The 25,407-nt window shown below is 43.8% G+C and overlaps 1 pseudogene; it reads right to left on the bottom strand.

Moving 5' to 3' along the window:
• Positions 1–8,052: 8,052 nt before the first annotated feature.
• LOC112812461 (swi5-dependent recombination DNA repair protein 1 homolog pseudogene) lies at positions 8,053–8,860 on the bottom strand (annotated as a pseudogene).
• Between the last annotated feature and the right edge of the window lie 16,547 nt (positions 8,861–25,407).

Raw genomic sequence — 25,407 nt, 5'->3', positions numbered from 1 at the left:
TGCTGAGCGAGGAGTCTGCTGGAGATTCCTTCTCCCTCTTCTCCTCCCCCTGCTCTCTTTCTCTCTCTCTCTCAAGGTCTTCTAAGGGGCACCTGGGTGGCTCAGTCTATTAAGCATCTGCCTTTGGCTCGGGTCATGATCTCACGGTCCTGGGATTGAGCCCTGCATTGGGCTCCCTGCTCAGCAGGGAGTCTGCTTCTCCCTCTTCCTCTGCGTGCCACTACCCCTGCTTGTGTTCTCCCTCCCTCCCTCCCTCCCTCTGTCAAATAAATAAATCTTTTAAAAAATTAAAGTCTTTTTAAAAAATAAAATACTCTCACCGTATTACTGTCAATTTTTCCCTATATGTCTGTTAATATTTGCTTTGTATATTTAGGTGCTCCTCGATTGGGTGCACAAATATTTATGAATGTTACGTCCTTTTTTTAGATTGATCCCTTTATCATTATGTAATGCCATTCTTTGCGTTTTGTTACACTCTTTAAGGTCTGTTTTGTCTGATACGAGTATTTCTACCCCAGCCTTCTTTTCATTTCCATACCATCTGTTTCCATACCTTCACTTTTAGTTTGTTGCCTTAGATCTGAAGCTGGGTCTCTTGCTGGGTCTTGCTGCTTTTTTGGTTACCATTTTTATCCATTCAGCCGTCCTATGTCTTTAGATTGGAGCACTTAGTCCATTCACAGTTAAAGTGATTATTGACAGGTAGGACTTACTGCCATTTTGTTAATTGTTTTCTGGTTGTTTTTGTTCTTCTCTTGGTCTCTTCTCTTGTGGATAGTTGGTTTTCTTTAGTGTTATATTTGGGTTCCTTTCTCGTTATTTTTTGTGTATCTCTTGTAGGTTTTTGGTTTGTGGTTACCACAGGGCTTATATATACCGAGTTATAGATACAGCAATCTATTTTAAGCTGATAGTTGCTTAAGTTCAGATGCATTCTAAAAGCACTACATTTCTACTTCCCCACCCCCCAGTTTTATGTTTTTGATGTCATGCTTTACATCTTTTGTGTATCCCTTAACTACGTATTGTTGTTACAGTTGTTTTTACTGTTTTTTTTTAAAGATTTTTTTATTTAGTTATATGACAGAGAGATAGAAGCACTAGTAGGCAGAGAGGCAGGCAGACGGAGAGGCAGGACCCCCGCCGAGCAGGGAGCCCGACGACGCGGGGCTCGATCCCAGGACCCTGGGATCACGAGCCGAGCCGAAGGCAGCCGCTCAACTGACTGAGCCACCCAGGCGCCCCTACTGTTTTTCTTTTGACCTCCATTCAAGCTTTTTAATAAAAGTGGCAGACCCACGCTTTGACTACATATTTGCTTTCACCAGCAAGATTTTGTGTGTGTGTATTTTCTTATTTCTAAGTTATGTCCTGTCCTTTTCTGTGTAAAGAGACTCCTTGAAAATTTCTTGTAAGGCCAGTTTAGCGATGGTGAGCTCCTTAGCTTTCAATTCTGAACAATAACCTTGCTCGGTTAAGCATTCTTGGTTGTAAAGTTTTTCCCTCTCAGCATTGTGAATATATTCTGCCACAGCCTTCTGGCCTGCTTTGTTTCTGCTGAAAAATCAGTTGATAGGGGCGCCTGGGTGGCTTAGTTGGTTAAGTGTCCAACTCTTGATTTCAGCTTAGGTCGTGATCTCAGGGATCAAGCACCATCTCAGGCTCTGCTCAGGGTCGTGAGGTCGAACCCCACCTTTGGTTCGGCCCTGGGCATGGAGCCTACTTAAGATTCTCTCTCTCCCTTCCACTCTGCCCCTCCCACCACCCTCTCTCTCTCTCTCTCTCTCAAAAAAAAGGGGGGTTGATAGCCTTATGTGGGGTTCCCCTTGTATGTGACAATTTGTTTTTCTCTTGCTGACTTTAAGATTCTCTCTTTATCTTTAAATTTTGCCGTTTAAATTATAATACGTTTTTGTGTGGATCTTTTTGGGTTCTCTTGTTTAGTAGTCTCTATGCTTCCTGGATACAAATGTCTTATTTTCTTCCCTAGGTTAGGGATGTTTTCAGCCATTATTTCTTTAAGTAAGTTTTCTGCTCCCTCTTCTCTTTCTGAGACTCCTATGACTGTTAGTACATGTGATGTTGTCACAGAGGTCCCTTAAGCTATCCTCACTAACTTTTTTTTCCTCTGCACACCTGGGTGGCTCAGTCGGTTAAGTGTCTTAACTCTTGATTTTGGCTCAGGTCATGATGTCAGCCCCACGTCGGGCTCCACGCGCAGCAGGGAGTCTGCTTAAGATTCTCTCTCTCCCTCTGCCCTTTCCCTCTAAAATAAATAAATCTTTTTAAAAAAAGATTTAATGTACGTAATCTCCACACCCAACGTGAGGCTCAAACTTACAACCCCAAGATCAAGAGTCGCGTGTTCCACCGGCTGAGCCAGCTTGGTGCCCCTCCTAGGTACTTTGGTATTTTCTAACTTTGTTGAAGTCTTCACTGTGTCCCTCAATTCTTCTCCTGAGGACAGTGAGCATCTTTATGACTGTTACTTTGAACTTTTTATCAGGTAGATTACTTATCTCTGTTTCATTGAGGTCTTTTTTCTGAGGTTTTATCTTGTTCTTTTGTTTGGAGTATGTTACTTTGATTCCTCATTTTGCCTTGATGATGTGTTTCTATATATTAGGCAAATTGGCTGCCTCTCCCAGTCTTGAAGGAGTTGGCTTGTGCAGGAGATGTTGCATGGGGCCCAGAAGCAATCCCCCCGTGTCACCAGAGCCGGGGGCTCAGGGGACCTCCCTGTGTGAGCTGTGTGCACCTGTTTTGGCAGGACAGTGGCTGTGACTGGTGGGTGGGGCTCCCCCATCCCCCCCCTTCAGCGCAGCTGGCTGGGGCTGCTATGGCTGGTGGTGCCACAGCTGGTGCTGTGGCTGCAGAGGTGGCAGGGCTCTCCCTCTAGCCTGGCTGGCTGGGGGCCTGAGGTTGCTGTTACGGCTGTGGTGGTGGGCAGGGCTCTCCTCCCTGGGCAGCTAGCTGAGGTGCGGCAGTACTGTTGCCCTGGCTGTGGCAGTGAGCAGGATTCTCAGCAGTGCATGCCTATCAGCATCAGCAGGTTGGAGTGAGAGTTCCAAGATGCCACCTTCCAGTGTTGCCACTAGCAAGGTGGAAAGTGACTGCAAAAATGGCGCCCAACAGTGCCTCCCTCCCTAGAGAGTCTGTCTGCAGTTTCCTGCCTCTCCAACAGATGCCCTAGGGCTAGAAGTGGGTCTCCTTCACCTATGTTCTAGGTGCTTTTCCAACTGGTGTTTAATTGCAAGGCCCCAGGATGAGACCGCTTGTGAACCCTTTAGGAAAGTGGGTTCTCTGTTCTCTCTAGCTCTGTAATGCTAACAGTAATAAAACTGCTGTAAAAACTAACAGTCGTAAACTGTTTTCAAAGCCCAGCTTTTTGGGGGCTCCTGTCTCCTATGTAGGACCTAAGGGTTGCAGTTCCTGATGTGGAACTTCAACTCCTCACTCCTCAGGGAGAAGTTCTGTGGGGGTTTTTTGTTTTGTTTTTTAAAACGATTTTGTTTATTTGAGAGAGAGTATGAGCAGAGGGAGAAGGAGTGGTGGGGAGGGGGTGGTTCCTTATGAGATGGTTTTCTCTTGCTGCTTTTAAAATTCTATCCGAGGGGCGCCTGGGGGGCTCAGTCGTTAAGCATCTGCCTTCAGCTCGGGTCATGATCCCAGGGTCCTGGGATCGAGCCCCGCATTGGGCTCCCTGCTCTGCGGGAAGCCTGCTTCTCCCTCTCCCACTCCCCCTCCTTGTGTTCCCTCTCTCGCTGTGTCTCTCTCTGTCAACTAAATAAAATCTTAAAAAAATAAAATTCTATCCGAGGTGCGCCTGAGTGGCTGAGTTGGTTAAGCGTGTGACTTGATTTCAGCTCAGGGTTGTGAGATCGAGCCCCACGTCAGGCTCCACACTGGGCATAGAGCCTGCTTAAGAGTCTCTCTCTCCCTCAACCCCCCCCCACTCACACTCTCTAAAAAAATAAATAAATATAAGATAAAATTGCATCTGATTGCTGCTTTGACAGTTTATAGTAATCCTCCTTTATCTGCAGGGGATATGTTCCAAGACCCCTAGTGGGTGCCTGAAACTGTGGATAGTACCGAACCCTATGTATAACTGGTTTTTTCTTACACATGCATATCTGTGATGTTTAATTTATAAATAAGGCATGGTAAGAGATTAACAACTAATAAACAGAACAATTATAAACAATATATTGGAATAAAGTATGTGAAGGTGGTCTCTCAAGTCTCAAAATACCTTATTGTACTGTACTCACCTTTTTTCTTGTGATGAAGTGAGATGATAAAATGCCTATGCGATGAGACAAAATGAAGTGAATGTGGCAAAAATTGTGATGGTAGCTTAAGCTGCCACTGACCTTCCGACTACGTAACAGGAGGAGGGTCATCTGCTTCCACACGGCTGTTGACCACAGGTAACTGAAACTGCAGAAAGCAAAACTGGATAAAGGAGGACTATTCTCGGGGCACCTGGGGAGCTCCGTCGGTTAAGCACCTGCCTTCGGCTCAGGTCATGATCCCAGGGTCCTGGGATCCAGCCCCACATCAGGCTCCCTGCTCGGCGGGGAGTCTGCTTCTCCCTCTCCTTCTCCTTCTGCCCCTTCCCCAGCTTGTGTTCTCTCTCATGAATAAATAAAAATTTAAAAAAAACTACACTGGGCGCCTGGGTGGCTCAGTTGGTTCGGCGACTGCCTTCGGCTCAGGTCATGATCCTGGAGTCCTGGGATCGAGTCCCACATCGGGCTCCCTGCTCAGCGGGGAGTCTGCTTCTCCCTCTGACCCTCTTCCCTCTCATGCTCTCCATCTCTCATTCTCTCTCTCTCTCTCAAATAAATAAATAAAATCTTTAAAAAAAATAAAATAAATAAAAATAAATAAAAAAAACGACACTAATTATAATCTTTCTCAGTGTAAACCTCGGTATGTTCAATTATTTGGGCTCCTTTGAGTGTCTAGAGTCTGGATGTCTATTTCCTTCCCTAGATTTGGAAAGTTTTTGGTGCTTATTTAAGTAATATTTCTGCTTTTTTCTCCTTTTAGGATTTCTGTAATGTGTATATTGGCTTATTTGGTAGTATCCCATAAATCGTGTGGGCTTTCACCATTCTTTTTCATTTTCTTAAAGCCTACTGAGCTTCTTTAAAACAATTTTAAATCTCTGCCAGGCAATTCCTAGATCCCCATTCTTTGGGAATGATTGCTGGAAATATATTACGTTCTTTTGGTGGTGTCATGTCCCTGATTTTGTGTTCCTGTGGCCTTGTATTGACGTTTGTGCATTTTAAGAAGCAGTCACCTCTTCTCGACTTCCCAGGCTGGCTTTGTTAGGGAAAGACCACCTGCGAGTGAGTTTGAGGCCGCTGGCTAGGTGGGGGCGCGTGTTGGCACTGGATATAGGGGATGATGTGGGTGCAAGATTCCCGGTAGGCGTACGCTGGCGCCAGCAGTGGGGGGAGCACAGTGGTGGTGGCTAGGGGTAGGACCCCATGGCAGCATCCACTTTAGGTGGCACACAACTCTAGCTCCTCCAGCAGCTGGGATCCACATCTTTGAAAACTGAGGGGATTTGCAGTGTAGTGGTAAAGACTGCGGAGGTCCTCCTCTTTTCTCCCACAAGGGAACTGGCAGCCAAGGTAGTTCCTCTTGATAGTGAGATGGTCCAGCCTCGAGGACACAGGAATAATGCTTCGTACCCCTTTTCTGTGTGTTTCTCCAGTTTTTGTGCTTTGCTGGGTTGTTGCAACTCATTAACTGTAGTCCATATCTCTCCCAAAGCTATTTTCATGCTTGGGTAATTGCTAAATCCTTGTTTTTGTGAGGCACTAGAGTTGGGATCTCCTCATTCTCCAGCTTGTTGCTGTCACTCTGTTACTGATTTCTAACTTCATCCCATTGTGGTCAGATAAGATACCTTCTATAATATCTCTTTTTAAATCTGTTGAGTCTTGTTTTGTGGTCAGTCCTGATGATGTCCCATATGTGTTAGAGAAGGATGTGAATGTCTGTTGTGTTCTGTATATTTTTATTAGATCAAGTTGGTTTATTATGTGCTTGTGCTCTATTTCATATCTTTTTTTTAAAGATTTTGTTTATTTATGTATTTATTTTTAAAGGTTTTATTTATTCATTTGCAAGAGAGACAGAGAGAGAACAAGCAGGGAGAGAGGGAGAGGGAGAAGCAGACTCCCCGCTGAGCAAGGAGCCCGATGTGGGACTCGATCCCAGGACCCTGGGGGTCATGACCTGAGCCGAAGGCAGACGCCCAACCATCTGAGCCGCCCAGGCGCCCTCATATCTTTTTTGTGATACTGATTTCAGTTGTCTGATTTTCAAGTCCACTGATTCTTCTACATGTTCAAATCTGCCTTTGAATTTCTTCAGTGAATATCTCTTTTCAGTTACTGTACTTTCCAGGATTTCCTTTTGGTTTTGTTTTATGTTTTAGAAAACATTAAAATTATTTCTACTTTGTTTATATATTGTTTTCTGGATGTCGTTCACTGTTCCTTTAGCTCTTTAAGCAATCTTTACGGTGGTGGTTTTAAAGTCCTCGTTCAGAATGTCCACCATGTAGCTTTCTCAGAAAGTGTTGATTTATTTTTTTCTCCTTTGAATGGGACATTCTTTCCTGTTTCTTGGTGATTTTTTTGTTGTTTTTGAAAACTAGACATTTGAATCTTACAATATGGGAACTCCATAAATCAGATTCTTCCCTTTCCCCCTGGTTTACTGGGTTGGGTTTGTTGTTGTTGTTGTTGTTGTAGGGAATCTTTGCTGGGGATCACATCACCTGAGATAGAAATCTAAGGTCATCTTTGTTCTTCTTTGAGCCTGCATCTTTTCAGGTTATATGCAGTGATTTTCTAAAGTTTTTGAAGCTGTTGATTTTGAGTATCTAGATCCTTCAATATTTAGCTCCCAAAAGGGGAAAAGGGAAAAATGGGGGGAAAATAGCCACTGTCTTTTTAAACTCCTTGGAAGCTGCTTTGGCCCATGGGAATTACCACAGTGTCAGCCTGCTTTTGTCTGCACATGTACGATCAAGAGCAATCAAAACACAGATCCCTGATTTTTGGAGGACAAAGTCCTTATTACCCATCCTGATTGTATTACCCAACCAATGCAGGTCACTTTTTGGTGAATTATAGACAAGAGACTATACCCAGGTGGAGTTGCTTCGCAAAGTCATCTTTATTTGCAGCAAACAAGGAAATCACAGGGACTCCTTTCCAAAGCTGTAATTCTCTGAGCAGGGGTTCTTTTATTAGGGTTGGGATGAATATTCAGAGGCGGAGGCCTTGTCATTACAGGCAAAAAGGTGCACGTGCGCACTCAGCACTCATACTGTATGTCATGTTATGAGTTTTATGCCCCTCCCAGGGATTTTAACATTATAATGAAACTGAGGTAGCTGTTAGGCACTTGAGGATTCATCTGTGTAGGCATTCTCCTGGGGGCCATACTCAAAATATTAGTTTTCCTGTTCTAACAATTAGGTTTTTTTTTTTGACATATGAACAACTTTCATTACCTGCTACAACCATGCAGAAGGAAATATGTGGTAAATGGATAAAAACACGGTTCATAAACTTAGGAGACAGGCAGGCATTTTTAGACCACTTCAGGTTTAGACATTAACCAGACTGAAGTATTTTTTAACATTTAAAATAAAATAGAACTTTTTTACCAGAGTAAACAAAACAATGTATTAAATTTGACTTCCAGAAATGACCAAATCATTTTTTAAACATGATTTAATTTTTTTTCACATTTCTTTAAATGTCAAGTTTTCTTTGGCAAACTTATCCAAAATACTAAATTTTCATTTTAGAACTTATTTTACATTTATATAACAGAGTGCCCTAAATTGATGTTCATCAAGATACCTTTCTCTAGGCCCTAATGGTTTCTACCTTCCTTTTAAAATGTATTATCTTTTAAGTTGTCATTCTCAAAAATATTCTGGAGAAAAAATTAATGAATTAAACACCGATAAACTCTTCTTCATTTCTGTTATAGTGTAGTAATTTATCATCTAACCCACAGTGGTCTATCAGCTGAGTAAGGCTGTTTGTTGTTCTCCTCAGACATAGCTGACTGCAACTCGTAAAGCAACAGCTGGCTACAGCTTCTCCACTTCTGTATTAACACCTGTAACTGAGACAGGTCATTCTTTGATCTATGCATTTTGACCAGTTTTAACCTCCGAAGAAAGTCTTCTTTCTCCTCAATCTGCTTCACCAGTTTTGCTCTTTCTTCACTTAATCCTTGTTTTGGAAGATTCTCATTCACAAAGTCACTTTGGAGATCACTGCAAGACTCAGTATCAAGAGATTTAGATTCACATGCACTGATACTCTTGAAGGTATTTTTCATATATGTACTTTTTTTGAATTCACCATCTGTGTGTTTAAAACTTTCTTGAAGTTCCAAACAGTTTTCTTCTGTTGAAGATGCTGGTTTCTCAGGCAAAGCCTGATCGCTTTCTTCATTCTCTACTTCAAGACGTTTCACCGCACTGTAACGGGAATTAAATGAAGATCTAGTTTTCCTCAATCGTTCTCTAAGTGTTGCACTCATAGGTTGTTTTCTTGTGCTCCTTGTCCGGGGAGATGGTGGATTGGTGCAGGCCCGTGGAGTGCTAGGTAAAATCACACCTGAGTCGGATGGGTTTTCCATCTTGAAAATAAAATCTTGGTTTACCTCTCCCTCCGCCATCCCCAGAGTGCAGAAAATGCGCCTGTTTTGTTTGTTTGTTTGTTTTAATTCATTCATTTGAGAGAAAGAGTGTGAGTTGGGGGGAGGAGCAGGGGGAGAGGGACAAACAGATGCCCTGCTGAGCGGGGAGCCCGTTAAGGGCTCGGTCCCACAGCCATGAGATCATAACATGAGCCAAAACCAAGAGCCAGACACTAAGCCGCCTGAGCCACCTGGGCACCCCAATTTGTTAGTTCTAAAAGATAAAATTGATAGGGTAGAAGCTTCTAGGAGCTTCCAGAGTTTAGGGGGTCCCCCTGGTGACAGTTCCCCCAAGCTACACTAGGTACACTGGCACAGCTGCCTGCCATGGGGTTGGGGAGTGGAGAATGGGTAGCTGTTGCTGATGTGGGAAGCAAAGGCAGAAGAAAAATTAAATTTCCTTACTACCTACAGCCTATTGACATGTCCTAGAAACAGGCAGAGAGACATTCCTCTAGGGACTCAACTGCCTCGATGTTAATACTTTGCTAAGGGCAAAAGGCAATGCTAGCCCCGCCCCCCGGCCGATCCTGTAAGTCTACTTTAGTGTATAAGAATGCCTTTGGGAACTTCCTTTATCTCTAAACACCCCCCCCCAAAAGATACGTGTTGGCAATCATCCCCCAAGCATATGGCCCACCGATATACAACTGAAGGGTCTCACGTCTAAGGGTTTATTAGACGGTAATACATGACCTTTTCCCAACAATAGCTAGCCCACTCAAGGTCCTGGAAGCCTTGCTTCCAAAATTCCTTGGAGACTTACACTATCCCTAACCCCCTCCCAATTTGAAAGTCTATAATGGGCCACTCCTCATGACCCCGGTGCAGCTCCTTCTGCCTACGGGCCCCGTCCCCATGCTTTAATGAAACCACCTTTTTGCACCCAAGACGTCTCAAGAATTCTTTCTTGGCTGTCAGCTGCGAATCCTAATAACGTCTTTCCTACGTCAGTTGCTACACTAAGAGCTGAAAGTGACCAAAATTAACTGGGATTTACCACTCAAACCTTCCCCTAGAAACCGCAAACCTTCTAATAGACTTCAGAGTTCGAAGATAGTTACTTCATACAATCTACCATGAGGTGTACCTCCCTTCTTTCCAAGTTTGAGAACAGGCAGAATTGGTCAGTAGTGGGGACAATCACTTTTTCACTCATTAGATCTTCTCTAGTTTCGATCTTTGAGGGAAGGCCTATTTTTTTTTTTATGGGGCTTGAACCCACAACCCTGAGATCAAGGCTTGAGCTGAGATCAAGTGTCGGACACTCAACTGACTGAGCCACCCAGGTGCCCAAAGGAAGGCCTATTTTAATTTACTTCGGCTATATTAACTATTTTAGTGGAGGAGAGGTGTCCATGGGGATTCAGTTTTGTCAAGACGATTTGTTACTGCTAAAGTCTTTTTTTTTTTGTTTAAGTAAGCTCCACGCCCATCATGGGGCTCGAACTCATGACCCTGAGATCGAGTTGCATGCTGTACCAAGTGAGCCAGCCAGGTGACCCTATAATTGCCAAAGTCTTAATTTTAATTTATGACTCATTTGGGCAGAGCTTTCTTACCCACCAAAACACCAGATGTTTTGGGCCAGTGGGTGCTATGACCGTGAAGATTTAGGCAAGACAATAATAGTTCTGAGGGTCAAGATAAAGCCTACCTGTTTGTCCTGCACTTTATATTCAGTAACTCCCTTAAAGGATTGTAAGGAGTACCTTGGTTAAATTTATTGGGGCCTCTAGATACAACTATAATTTGAGCCTCAGTATTAAGGCCATGAAGGTTTACCAACTGGCACATTTCAGCAGATATTAAAGTTAATTCAGAACCTATGTTAAAGAGGCGCAAAGCCAGTCTGTGCCTTTTTGTTATTGTAGCAAATTTTTTTATTTTGAATTTCCAGTTGGGTCAAATTGTGGACCCTTATTTTAGCCTTTGTTATCGTTCCCTCACTTTGTCCAGGTTTCTTTCTTTCTCCTTCCAGTTACTGGGTATACACTTCAGTGGGCTCTCCTATATTTCTCCTCATCTGTATAAGGTCCTCCAGTTAGCACCCTCATGGTTAAGGGCCCTGGGTTTAAGTTTAGTTTGGATTAACCCTTTCACTGTGCTACAGGGATACCACGAGTGTTTTTCCCCTATAGCCCTGACAGTAGGGATTTTTGTTAGAACGGAGGTGCACAGGTAGCAGAAGGGTGCTGGACTCATAACCCAAGGTCAATGGATCAAAACCATCCTGTGCTACAATCCTACCTTTTCTGCCATGCCACTCTTTCTTTTTTTAAATATTTTATTTATTTATTTGAGAGAGAGAGAATGAGAGATAGAGAGCACGAGAGGGAAGAGGGTCAGAGGGAGAAGCAGACTCCCCGCTGAGCAGGGAGCCCGAGGCGGGACTCGATCCCAGGACTCCAGGATCATGACCTGAGCCGAAGGCAGTCGCTTAACCAACTGAGCCACCCAGGCGCCCCATGCCACTCTTTCTTCTTTCTCTTTGTACAAAGAATATGTTGGGTTTCTAGCCAGATAAAGTCCTAGCTTTCATTTTCTGTCTCTGTCCAATGATTCCTATGGTAGACCTTCCGGGAAGTTATGGGAAAAGTTCCCATGGGAACCCAATGACCAGGCTCATGGGTGGCTGTTTTTCCTCCAGGGAGTGCCAGTCAAATTCTCTCCCAGATTGAGGTTCACATCCAGTGTAAGGTCATTTTGTCTATGGCATATTTACATAAATACTTAATGCTAGTAATTTCTTTCTAAGCACTGCTCTAGCTGCATCCTATGAATGGCGATATATAGCACAGTAGACTCTTGAACAACATTTGAACTTCAACGGTCCACTTATACCTGGATTTTTTTTTTTGACAAATACAGTACAATATTATAAATGTGTTTTTTCTTATGATTTCATTTTCTTTAGCTTTATTATAACAATAGAGTATATAATACATATAACGTAAAAAAAATGGGTGTTAATCGACTATGTTATCTTAGGACTTCTGGTCAACAGGCTATTAGTAGTTAAGTTTTGGGGGAATCAAATTTATATGCAGACTTTTGCCAGTGTGAGGGTTTGGTACCTCTAATCCCCGCATTGTTCGAGGGTTAACTATTTTTATTTCCTTTCTAGTCATAATACTTTAAAATTTCTCCTCTGACTTCCTGTTGACTTTCCTTAATCTTCAGATATTTGGATATTTTATAGGTACCTTTCTCTGACTTCTAGTTTAATTTTATTTTGTTCAAAAGCCTGCGTTACATGATTTCAGTTTTCTTCAATTTGTTAGTTTTATAGTCTAGGATATTGTCTCTTTTGGTGCTTAGAAAGAACGTGTATTCTGCTCTTGTTGGGTGGAGAGTTCTACAAATGTCAAGTTTGTTGATATTACATCACTATATTTAAAGTAGATTTCTTGTAGGTAGCATATAGCTGGATATTTTTTAAAATCTCAGAGTCTCTTCCTCTTAATGTGTTTAAGCCATAGGTATTTAATGTAATGGTGTGGTGGGATTTATGTCTATATGATATGATATAATAATAAACATTATCTGGGTCCTTGGTCCAGAATTTCTAAAACTCTTGGAGTTTATTGTCTTTTTTATGTTAATGAGGTAACTCCTAGGGGGAGGAGTGCCTAGATAGCTTCAGGATGTGGGCTCGTGGCCAGAAAAACCAACCACACTGAGTGTTATAGGCAACTAATGAATCATTGAACACTACATCAAAAAACTAATGATGTACTCTATGTGGCTACTGAATTTAAGTTTGGAAAAAAAAACAAAAACAAAAACCAACCACATAATTAGAGGGCTGAAAAAAAAATTTTCAGCCTCACTCCCAACCTTCTGGGAGAGGAGAGGCGTCAGAGATTGAGCTCAATCACTGTGGCCAGTGATTCAGTCAATCATGCCTATGTAATGATGAAACCTCCATAAAAAAAAATCCTCAAAACAAGTTTTAGAGAGCTTCTGGGTTGGTGAACACACGGCTGTGTTGGTAGGGTGGCACCCTGGAGAAGACATGGAAGTTCTGTGTCCCTCACCCTCTACCCCATGTCCTATGCATCACTTCCATTTGGCTGTTACTATGGTGTGTAGCCTTTATAACCAGTACTTGTAAGTAAAGTGCATTCCTGAGTTCTGAGTCCTAATCAAACCTGAGGGGGTAGGGGGAACCCCCAAATTTGTAATCGGCCAGGCGGAAGTGTGGCTGGCATCTGAAGTGGACATAGTCTTGTGGGACTGAGCCATTTAATTTGTGGAATCTGATGCTAACTCCAGGTAGACCATGTCATTATTGAAATGAAATTTTAGATACCCAGTTAGTGTCAGAATTAGTTGGTGTGAAAAACAACATGTATTTGGTATCAGAGGAAAAAAACCACACGTTCTTCTCATCTTACTATTTTTCTTCTATTTGTTCCTTCCATTTTTCTATTCCTGTTTTCCCTTTCCTGCTGTCTTTTCCTTTCCTGGGCTCAGTGTTACAGGCACCAGGGCCTGCCCAGGACAGGGAATGGGCAGGAGGGGTGACTTGGCTGAGATCGCGGGCAGCAGAAAAGCTGATTTCCCGGTTCGGGTTCCTCAGATTCCGGGTTTCTTCCCCACGATGCCGGAACCCTTCTCCCCGCAGTGCCACATTGTAGGCTCTTCTGTGGATTTCCCCAGATCTTCTGACTCCATGAACCTCATTCTGAGCAATCTCCATGGAGGCTTTTCTTTCCCTTAACAGGTGCTATTAAATTCAATTTCTAGAAAGTACTTCTACCTCTGCCCGGATTAATTTCACATTTTTGAGGACCTGACCTGTGAGTGACCATCTCCCTGTGATATGCTGGGAGTGTTAAGTCTGCAGAGACCTGCTCCCAGCACCACTGAGGACAGACAACCACATCGCAAGCCCCACTGGTCTTTTTTTTTTTTTTTTTCTTAAAAGGATTATTTATTTCAGAGAGAGAGAGAGAGAGCATGAGCTGGGGAAGGACAGAGGAAGAGGGAGAAGCAGACTCCTCGCTGAGCAGGCAGCCTGTCGCGGGGCTGGATCCCGGGACCCTGACATCATGACCCGAGTCAAAGGCAGAGGCTTAACCGACTGAGCTACCCAGGCGCCCCACCCATTGGTCTTTGATAGTGCTTATTTATGCATAAGATCTCTATCTTAAGAGGGTCAATAGAAAAACAAACTGAGAAGCACCTGGGTGGCTCAGTTAAGTGTCCAACTTTTTTTCTTTTTCTTTTCTTTTTTTTTTTTTTAAGTGTCCAACTTTTGATTTCAGCTCAGGTCATGTTCTCAGGGTCGTGAGATCGAGCCCCACGTCGGGCTCCATGCTGGGTGCGGAGCCTGCTTAGGATTCTCTCTCCCCCTCTCCCTCTGCCCCTTGCCCCCTGCTTGTGCGCTCCCTCTCTCAGGGAAGGAAGGAAAGGAAAGAAAAACAAAGGGCAGGCCCATCCTATTTGGATTGATGGAGTTATTTTTAAGTTTTCATGCCAGTCTCCTGATAATGACCCACCCCCCACATTTTATGGAATACAGGCTTTTTCTGGGGGTTGTGAAGTCAAGTCACTGTGTAGACAGGCCTCAGCTCCTGTGACATCGTGGGATAGCATGGAACTTTGAAACAGGTTTTAGATGCCATTACTTACCACCTGGATGCCAGGAGCATCTTGACATCAGCACACTCCCCTAAAGGGACTGCAGAGATTCAGAGCAGCCGGGAACAGCACAGAACAAGATGCAGAAGAAACAGGAAGTAGAACCATGAAAGGAGTGGACAAACCTGTGAAAACGAGGGACGTGTATTTAGCCACACCAAGATTAGGGTGATGCCCAGAGTGAAAGAGCATGTGGCTAGGAGTAAACAGTGGACTTGGTGGGTAAGAGGTTACATGCATTGCAGATAATTGTTTCCGGAACTAAGATAGTCTGTGATCTCTGCCTTGTGAATTCGTCATTTGAAAAGTAGTTCAATTGATCTTAAAAAACCCAACTTAAAGAAATCACTTCCCCTCACTTTAATGAAGAGAAGACAGTAACGGATGGTTCTCAGAAAACACTGGATACATAGTGTCACCATGCCCCGACAGAGCTGAATAAAGTCTCTCCTGGCTTGGCACCCCAGTCCTGCATGAGAACCCCAGGACACAAATACATTCTCTGGTGGGATCGGGGTCCTCCACACCATCCCTGTTCTTCCTCCACGCTGAGCTCCTTCTGACTCTCAGAGCAGCCACACTTCCCGAGCTTCTGGCTTCCCTTCGAAGTTCCCCTGGGAGTGTTTCCTGCCTCCGACTCCGCACAGAGCACCGTGCCTGGAAGGCCGCGCACCGCAGCCTCTCAGGCACGTGTGTCTGGCTGAGAAAGAAGCTCGCTCTCTGCCTCCCACAAGGGCAGGGGTCACCCAGTGGGTGGACTGCCTGTGAGTCTCCCAGGCCTCTGAAGGAAGAAGCCTGGTGTGAAGGACAGGAGGGCTCAGCTGCCTGCATGTCACTCTCAGTGTGGCCTCTGAAGGGACAGCTCTAGGACACCAGTGTTGGAGAGCTTCATTGTAGTACCACAGGTGTTGAAGGAAGACTGGAGGACTCGAGGGCCTCCTGGGTGACTCAGTCCCTTAAGCATCTGACTTCAGCTCAGGTCACGATCACAGGGTCCTGGGATCGAGCCACCTGTGGGGCTCGGTGCTCAGTGGGGAGTCTGCTTCGCCCTCTCCCTCTGCTCCTCCCCCCAGTTCGTGCTCGCTCTCGCTGTCTCTCAAAATCTTAAAAAAAAAAAAAAACAGACTGGAGGAAACTATTTCAGGGTGGTCTTGAGAGTTAGCCTTTTGAGTCCTCAAACATATTTAATGGGACCATGGGAGGGGGAGAGTCAATGACCACAAGCACAAATTCACTTTCAGTTGCATAAATTAGTACTGTAACAACTTTAAAGTTATCTTAACAACCAAGAAGGATCACAGTACTCAGAATCTGTGAATCCCAGCCCCTTTTTGTCGCAGTGAGGAGACTGTTGGGCCAGAACTGGTTAGAGTCAGTTAGAAGCAGATGCCTGGCCACCAGCATCTTTAGGTCCAGAACGGCCACTGGAGACCCAAAGCCTGAGGCTTCCTTGAGTCTGAAGAAAGGGCTAAGAGAAACTGGGAGGGCTCCCTGGTTTCTGCTTATACCAGAACATCCTGTAGTCACCAACCCAGAAGCAGTGGCTCAGGGTGGAGGTGAGTGTGGCCAGTTGATCCTGGGGATATGGAGGGGAGGGAGGGCAGCTGACTTAGCATAGGCTGGGAGAGCAGACACATGGATCACTGGGCTGGGCCAGGATGTACCTGCTCTGGGGTCTGAGCCACAGGGGGCTGACTCATGCTGGGGAGCAGCCCCCAGGTCTCTGAGGACCATCCCCACCCATACAATGAGAGGAGCACAGGAGGAGACCAAGTAGGCTGTGGGAGATACAGTGAGGCTGGGCCACCGTAGGCCGTTCTACCCTTTCACTGACCTATGGGTTGCTCACATAAAATCGTCCCCACCCAGTGCCTTCTCCAGTCTGTCCCTGAGTACTGCTTCAGGCCCGGGCTGAGCATCTGTAAAAAGGGGGCTGAGAGGGCTGTGTATGCCAGTAGTTATTTCAGAAATTTTAAAAGTGCATAAATAAATGACCACTTATGCCCAAAGAAGGGGTCCGTGCTTTGGTGGATTTTCTCCCATTCATTTGAGACCATTATACAACTGATAGTAAATCATTTCCTGAACATAAAAATAACACACACTAGGGCAAAGGAATGGATGAAGACCAGACTGGGATCCAGTCGGCTCCAAATAGCGAAGGGGGTGGGCAGTGAATGAGCCCTAGGGTTGGAGAACACCAGAAAAAAACCCAAAATCAATTATGTCTGATCACCTGCCTCTCAGGAGAAGCAGAATCAGGGGGAGACTCTCAGACCGTAACTACCTGGCTCTGTGGGTTTGGCGGTAGAAGGATGGGAAGGCAACTTCCCTGAGATCAGACAGTCTCCACTTGTCTGCAGCTCAGCACCCGCCCAGGCCTTGGGCAACAGCCCTGGTTTTAGACCTTGACTACTCATGCTTCCAAGTGCGGGTTTGTGGGTAGTTTCTCTCAGGGCAATGAAACTCCAGCAGTTCCCTACCTATTCTGCCCTCTAACAGGCAAGCTGTTGACAATATCGAACTTTACCTGAGCCCTGTGCACCCAGAAAACCGCCGTGGTGAAATCCCCCCAACCTTTTGTTTTCTGAAAAGCTGTGTTCTAGGAAACAGCTTACCTCAAAGAATTACCTTTCCCCATGTGACTTAGATAAGATTCACTCCCCATTCTTTCTCAGGACTCCCTTGTTTACCTGTGGCAAGGCCAGACACAGACCCTGAACCTGGTGAGATTAGAAATGTTTGTCTCCCTGAAACCACAAAGAAAAACTTTTGCTGGTCAGACAACTGAGACTTCCCCTACTTACAATCTCATCTGCAACTTGTTTGCCCCTCACTATAAAAGTATGAGGCTGAACCATTCTTCTGAGACACTCAGATCTTTGGATCTGGGGTGCTCTCCCTGTTGCAACAGCCTACATAAAATCTCCTTACCTGTCCAGTGCATTTTGTCTTTGACCCTGGGCTACCTCCTGCTCTGGGCCAAAGCCACCAACCCACACATCGCCATTCCAAACCACCCCCTTTACCCCATCGCCATACTTTTCTCCACGTTTCCTCTCTAACCCTACCAGGTTGATCTTGGAAGTTCACATCTTGATCAGTGTCATCTCAAACAGAAAAAAAAAAAAATTAACATCCAGTCATCAGACCAACTCTTGCTAGGCTGATCACCCTGAATAAATCAGTTTAGAAGAGAATAATCATTAAAAATAAATGCAATACCTCTCTCTCACCCTCCCCGTCTCAAGGAGAAGAGTTCTGGAAATCACTATTAGAAGGGGCCATGGGTCAAGCACATTCCAGTTTTTGCTCCCAGAAAAGTTTCCCATGCCCTCATGAAGCTTTTATTCTAATGATAGGCAGATGAAGAGACAGTACACCAGATATGTAATATACAACATGACAGGTATTAAATATGAAGGAAAATGGGAAGGGGGAAGCCACAGTGTGTAGCAGGCTGAGACTAAACCTCTACATTACATTTTTTAAAAGACTAAATCTATAGGGGGCGGGCACCTGGGTGGCTCAGTTGGTTAAGCAACTGCCTTCAGCTCAGGTCATGATCCTGGAGTCCCGGGATCGAGTCCCGCATCGGGCTCCCTGCTCGGCGGGGAGTCTGCTTCTCCCTCTGACCCTCACCCCTCTCATGCTCTCTCTATCTCATTCTCTCTCAAATAAATAAAATCTTTAAAAAAAAAATCTATAGGGGGAAAAAGACTATAGATTTAAAAAGACTGAAAAGATATATCACCCAAACATCATGTGGACTTTATCTAGATCCTGATTTAAGTAAACAGCTTATGGGATGACTGGAAATTTGAGCCCCGACTAGGTATTGGATATCACAAAATTAAGTTCTTTGCATGTGCTAAAGTGGTGTGGTTCTATTTTATACTTTGGAAGTCAATGCTGAACTATTCGCAGATGGAGTGATGTGATGTTGGCGATTTGCTTCCAAGAAATACAGAAGGAAAGAGGAGAGGGTGTGGGTGGTGAATGCAAAAGGATTGGCAAAGAGGTGATAATTACTGAAGCTGAGTGATGAGTATGTGGGATCTATTGTACTATTTCTTTTTCTGCCTTTGCATTTCCATTGAAAAAGGCTTTTTTTGAAAAAATGCTATAGTGGGCTGAATTGTGACCCCCCCCAACCCTGCGTCCAAAATTCGTATGTTGAAGTCCTCATCCCCACTTCCTCAGAATGTGACTGTATCTGGAGATGGGGGCCTGGAAAGAGGTAATTAAAGTAAAATAAGGTCCATGTGGGTGGGCCTTCGTCCATTGTGACTGGTGTCTTTATAAGAAGAGATTATGATGCAGACATGCACACACAGAGGAAACCCGCGTGAGAACAGAGTGAGAAGGCGACCATCTACAAGCCAAGGAGAGAGGCCCCAGAAGAAACCAACCCCGCCAACCCCTTGATCTTAGATTTCTAGCCTCCAGAACTGTCGGTAATATTTGTTGTTGGTGAAGCCACTTAATCTGTGGTATTTTGTTATAGGAATTTTGTTATGTGGTCTTTTGTTACCAGGCAGCCCTGGTAAACTAACACAAATGACTTCAAGAAATAAATAAATTCTAGGGCGCCTGGGTGGCTCGGCTCGGGTCATGATCCTGGGGTCCTAGGAAGGAGCCCCACATCAGCCTCCCTGCTCCATGGGGAGCCTGCCTCTCCCTCTCCCTCTGCCTGCCACTTCCCCTGCTTGTGCTCTCTCTCTCTCAAATAAATAAAATCTTAAAAAAAAAAAATAAAGAAATGTCAGGTGAGCTGAGTATGGCTTTCTGAATCTACAATATTCACTTTAGCAAAGCTGTGAGATTCAAATGATCACATGTTCACAAAAAGGTGTAAGATGAAAAGATGAAAACTACTCATAATTACTAGGATTTCTTGAGGTCTCACTACATGCAGGCACTAGAGTAGAGCTCTCCGTGAAATATTTTATTTGCTCCTGCCAACAGTTTCGTGATCAAGGTAATACCATACCCATTTTATAAATGAGGTAATTAAGGGTCAAAGAGATTACACAGTCAGGTAACTTAGTTGGAGAGTGAGGTTTCGCCCCAGAGCAGCTGACTCCATGCAGAACCCCTCGCCCTACCCAGGCACTGTTTCTTTGGCAGTTTGGGTGGTTTCTTTCTCATCCTTGGGAAATCCCATTTGGCTCCTGCTGCCAATATCTGAAGTAGGACAATGGGAAGATTCTCTCACAAAGTAAGAGCACAATTCCCTTTTAGTCTCCTCTTCCTGCAGTGCAGCCTTAGGAATTTTCATCTTCAAAACCATTGCTGAATGGGGCTGAATTGGCAGTAACAGCTTTAGGCTGGCCTTTTATCCAGACACCTCCAGGATCCTTTCGAGGGGAACTCCCTAAAAATCAATAATTCACTTGAAGTAGAGCATTCCTTCATGTGACATCATGTATGGAACTGAGATGGCACTTTACCTGTATTCTGTGGAAACCTGGCCTCTGTTACCATATGGGGCAGCTGTAATTTGCCAATTCCGCACTGTCTACATCCTAAGATTCTTAATCTAATGCATACATTATAAATATATGATCAGGAAGGATAATTCGAATGACCACTGTTTAACAGGACTTACAAGGCCATACAAGATACGGCCCTGCTTTCCTCTTGATCTTCACTCTTCTCCATCCCCTCATTAATATCTCCGTTCAAATGAGGCTAACTTCAGTTCCCGACACCTACCATGCTTCAGCTCATTTCGGGGACGTCTCACATGCTATTCCAATTGTCTGGAATGTTTATTCATTCTTCTTTGCCTTCCATGGTCTCTTCCTCTGAGAATCCTTTCATGAATCTAAAGACTAAACTATGGTGAACTTTAGTGTTCTTTTGCCCTTTTTAAGGCAATGTGAACCCACTTCATACTTTCCTAAATTAAACAGTTTTCAACATGTGATGAATCTTTGTTTTGGCCTCACTGGTTTTCCAAGAGAGTGCCATAGGCCGCTAGGACAAGATGAAGCAAACCAGGCAAACGTTTTCATTAATTCACATAATGTTAAAAGAGCAAGTATAAATTGAGTACTCACTATGCATAAAGCTCAGTGCTATGTGATGTATATATTTTCTCACAGTAACTCTAAAACAAGTATAATTATTTCCCCCCTTTTAAAGATAAAAATATGAGCTTTAGAGAACTTAAGTAAGTTACCAAAATTACACAGGAAGCGAGACATAGCCAGGATTTAATCACAGATCTGTGTGACTTTATTTTATTTTTTAAGATTTTATTTATTTGACAGAGAGAGACACAGCGAGAGAGGGAACACGTGCAGGGGGAGTGGGAGAGGGAAGAGCAGGCTTCCCGCCGAGCGGGGAGCCCCAGGCGGGGCTCGATCTCAGGACTCTGGGATCATGACCTGAGCCAAAGGCAGACACTTAATGATTGAGCCACCCAGGCGCCCCTCTGTGTGACCTTAGATCACAGCCTATGCTGCTATAACTGTCCAAAGAGGTAAGAGAAACCTCATGAGGAAAGGTTGAGATCTATGCCACGGTGGAGATGCTTGGCCCCATAGCCCCCTTTGAGCTTTCTTTAATCTTTTTTCTTTTGCTTTAACAAAGACTCCAGTTAGTAAGGGGCTTTATGCAAATTCAGTAAGAGGTTTTTCTCACTTTGCCGCACTACACTGAGTCACTCCTCGGTTCCCCGGCCTTCTGGACCTTTCAGAACCAACTCAGCCCTGCCTACACAGATCATCCATGGACACCTGGCACAGGGCACGCCCTGGGCCCAAAGAGCCTCAGCCTCCGTCAGTCCCTAGGAACTAAGGAACAACACTCCGCTAGTAGCCCGCGGAGTGGAACCAGGAACGGACTTCCGGCTCTACCGCCTGTGCTGGGGGCCACTACGTGCAACGGCCAGCCGCCATTTTGGACTCATCCCGCCGAGTTCCCTGAGGGCTCTTCTGTGACCCTCCGTGCTCAGATGTGAGTGGAAGTGGATCCAACCAGTCCCTAAGTGAGGCTCTGCGTGGAGGCTCCGAGAAGCCCTTTACCGCTGTGATATTCCTTGTTTCAGAGGTTCTTTCTTTTCTGGCATCCTAGGTCTGTTGACATAGGTCCCTCCAGCAGCGCTTCCTTCCCACATACCCTTAGAAAATGGTTTCTCCCTTTCCATGGTGCTTTATATTCTTAGTGATGGCCCATTGCCTTCCTAAAACACCCCTGGGGTAAGCCTCCTGAATCCAAAGGTGTTAATTGGGTTACTGAAAGTCATCTCTGAATTAGAGATCTAGGAGTTCTCATCCTGAGATATTTAATGATAGACAAGACTTTCTCCTCAACACTGTTTCACCCGTTCTAGTTGTATACTCCTTTTATGAATGAGGAAACTGAAGCTTAGCTTAAGTAAAATGGCCAGTGTCACCGAGCGGGTAAGGAGTAGAGGCAAAATTCCAATGCCAGGCTATTCCAAAAGCCTCATCCATTTAATCAGATCTGTACTGTAGAACATAAAACATCAGGGCTGATCTGATTGACTTCTTAAGGCATGACCGTCTACGTTTTGTTTCACATTTGAAAAATATGAATACAATAAGCTTTATTGGCTTCCAGTTAAAAATAAGGAATATTAAAAATAGAGCAAGTAAAAAATAATAAGGTTGTGTGTTATGAAGAACTAAGGATAGAGACAGGAACAATGATACTGCGACAAGGAAAAATACAAGGAAACATACATGATACGACAAACAGGGCAGGACCTAGGTATATATACTGAGAGATCCTACAGAAAAATGAAGAGCAGACAGGCACGTCTGGAGAGTTTCCAGCCATATATTTTGAAATGGGACTTAATGCAAGAAATAGATTAAATTCCTTATCAAAATCTAAGCTCCCAGCAGGTGGAACTTCTTTTGATTCTTTAAGCAGACCCAAATCTCCCTTACTTCTGCGCCTTCGTGTTGGCTCTTCTGTTAGCTTCACAAACGGGTTCTCCCGCCTCTCCAGGCTTATTCCCACACATCCTTTTTGTCTTGGCTTTTGTACTGCTTGCTCTGCAAAGCATTCCTGAACTTCCCACATATGAGCAGTCTCTGAGCAGAATTCCCACTACCTTATATGAGTAACTGCTTTGTACCTAGGGTAAATCCAATACTTTATAGAGATTGTTTCTTTCTTTTGATACAGCAATGAAAACAGCCCTTTTGGAGCTGTTTTCATTGAAGGGCATTTTCCTTTGGCTGGAAAAACTATTAAAAATTTGCGTTCTTGTTTTTTCATTACAGAGTAATGAGGCAACAGGACCCCCCCCCTTTCCAACATCTAACAAGATGCTGACAGAGATAGGAGCTTAAGACATTTATGTGTTAAAAGGATAAGGAAATGAATGGACTTCACACCCTGTTGCCATAGCCAACCCTCCCCAATCTCTCATGCCTTCTTTCTAATGAGTGGTAAGGAGAACCAAAAATCAAGTTATTCTGTTACTCCACTTAAACCTAATAAATTGTATTTTTTTATTTTTTTTAAAGATTTTATTTATTTATTTGAGAGAGAGAGAATGAGAGATAGAGAGCACGAGAGGGAAGAGGGTCAGAGGGAGAAGCAGACTCCCCGCCAAGCAGGGAGCCCGATGTGGGACTCGATCCCGGGACTCCAGGATCATGACCTGAGCCGAAGGCAGTTGCTTAACCAACTGAGCCACCCAGGCGCCCAATAAATTGTATTTTAGGGGAGGATTCCTGAGAGCACAAATTGACTCAATTCAGTTACAAGGGAATTATTGTCTGTTGAGGGAAAGAAGTTTGAATCGACCTTCATCTAACTTGGATTTACAGTCACCAGATTACATTCATTCATTCAAACATATATTGAGTTCCTAGTATGTGTCAAGCTCTGTTCTAGAAGTTAGGGATATGGTGATGAACAAACATCCAAGAACCTGCCATTCTAGTAGAGGAAGGCAGACAATCTAGGAGGAAATAAGATAAATTAGATAATGATAAATGCTACAGAAAAATAAAACATATAGTAGGCTTTGGTGGGATTTGGAGAGGAAGAGCTCTGGTTAGGGAAGTGATTTCCATGGACAACCTGGGAGCAAGAATTCGTTCTCATTGCTAGGGCAATAAGGGGTTAGAATAGCCCATTCTAGGAGAGGTATATCTCTAATTATACATACATAATTGACAATAGGATTTAAAAGATTTGCTATTTGGTTAGCTTGGTTCATTTTAATAATTTCCAAGAGCTTGAATAATTCTCCATATACTGACTAAATCTAATTTCTGGACTGCAAGTGCTGAGAGCCAGACTCCAAAATGTGGTGCCCATCCCACAGTACTGCCATCACGGACTCCTGACCAGAACATTGTCCAGCAACTAGGATGGCCCCATTAGCTCATTACTCTCTTACATCATCCTGACCCACAGTTGCACTAACTGGTGAGTTAAAAATTTTCAACTGTGAGTGCTTCTATCTTCCTAGTCTTAACTCTGTTAATTTATGGAATCACAACATTGGAGGTATTCTCACTTGTGTGCTATATGATATTGAAGTACATGGATTGAACAAAATGGTTGGAAAACCTCTACATGGGACCCCAGATATGCACAAGTAAATACTATTAATAATTTAATAATAATAACTATGGTTTAATGACTCCTTAGTACATGGCAGGCACTGGGCTAAGGAAAGAAATGTGACTTAGCACACCTAATCCTCAGAACTGCCCTCTGAGTTGAGTACCTTCCACAGGGGGAGAAGAGCATGCAATGTTAAGAACGCCTAGCTCCAGTTACTAGCTGCATGACCTCAAGCAAAGCATTCCTCAGCTATAAAATGGTATTACATACCTCGTGAAGTGTGTGTGTGTGTATGTGTGTGTGTGTGTGTGTGTGTGAAGGTTAAATGAGATAGTGGTTGCAACGTGCTTCATGTGAGCTTTTAGAGCTACTGTTGTAGGTCTAAAATGTGCTGTACTGGGTAGAAGTATGCACAAGCCAGCTGAAAGGAATGTGTGAGCTGATGTGAATGTTTCCAGCACTGTGTGAAGAGAGTGAAAACCAGCCACAATAACATGTTGCTGTCTTTCCTTTAAGGAGCAGATATATCTTAATAGCGTCAAACACACTACATAGTAAAAAAAAAAAAAAAAAAATCTTTTTTTATTACACATAACTTTATTTTTCTTTTGAATTAAGAGGCTTTATACAAATTTGACTTCATGAACAAAACAAACCACACATCGATAATTACCATAAAGCTTTATGGATCCAAAAGTATTTGCCATCAAAAATGAGTCACTGTATAAATCTATTTTTAAAAATCATAATGATGCCACAATTTAGATTTATTGCCTTCCTTATTAATTTGAAATTATTTTATTTGTTAAACATCTTTCTTAGACATAAAAAGTCTAATCATGGGTCGCCTGGGTGGCTCAGTCATTAAGCATCTGCCTATGGCTCAGGTCATGATCCCAGGGTCCTGGGATCAAGCCCTGCGTCAGGCTCCCTGCTCAGCAGGGAGTCTGCTTCTCCCTCCCCCATTCTCCCTGCTTGTGTTCCCTCTCTGGCTGTCTCTCTCTCTGTCAAATAAATAAATAAAATCTTTAAAAAAAAGAAGTCTAATCATAAAGTATGTTAAGTTCCACTCATAAAAAAAATCTTTAATCACAGGCTAAACAACATTGGTTGGGGCTTAAAAATGCATTTATTTCAGGAATAGTTTTTGCACGGGCATAATCGATAACATTAAAAAGGCAGAAAGTGATTGGTCCATACAAATTTTTAGTTCCTATAAAATACCAAAGTGCATTCTTTTTTTTTTTTTAAAGATTTTATTTACTTATTTGAGAGAGAGAGGGAGAGAGTATGAGCAGGGGAAGGGGCAGAGGGAGAGGCAGACTCCCTGCTGAGCAGGGAACTGATGTGGGACCCGATCCCAGGACCCTGGTACCATGACCCCAGCTGAAGGCAGACGCCCAACTGACTGAGCGACCCAGGTGCCCCATCCAA

This window comes from Callorhinus ursinus, unplaced genomic scaffold (genome assembly GCF_003265705.2).
Source record: "Callorhinus ursinus isolate GAN/ISIS: 27379988/994484 unplaced genomic scaffold, GSC_fseal_2.0 scaffold110, whole genome shotgun sequence".
In the NCBI taxonomy this organism is placed as follows: domain Eukaryota; kingdom Metazoa; phylum Chordata; class Mammalia; order Carnivora; family Otariidae; genus Callorhinus; species Callorhinus ursinus.
The sequence above is the reverse complement of the archived record's forward strand: the minus strand, read 5'-3'. Positions and strand labels throughout refer to the sequence as shown.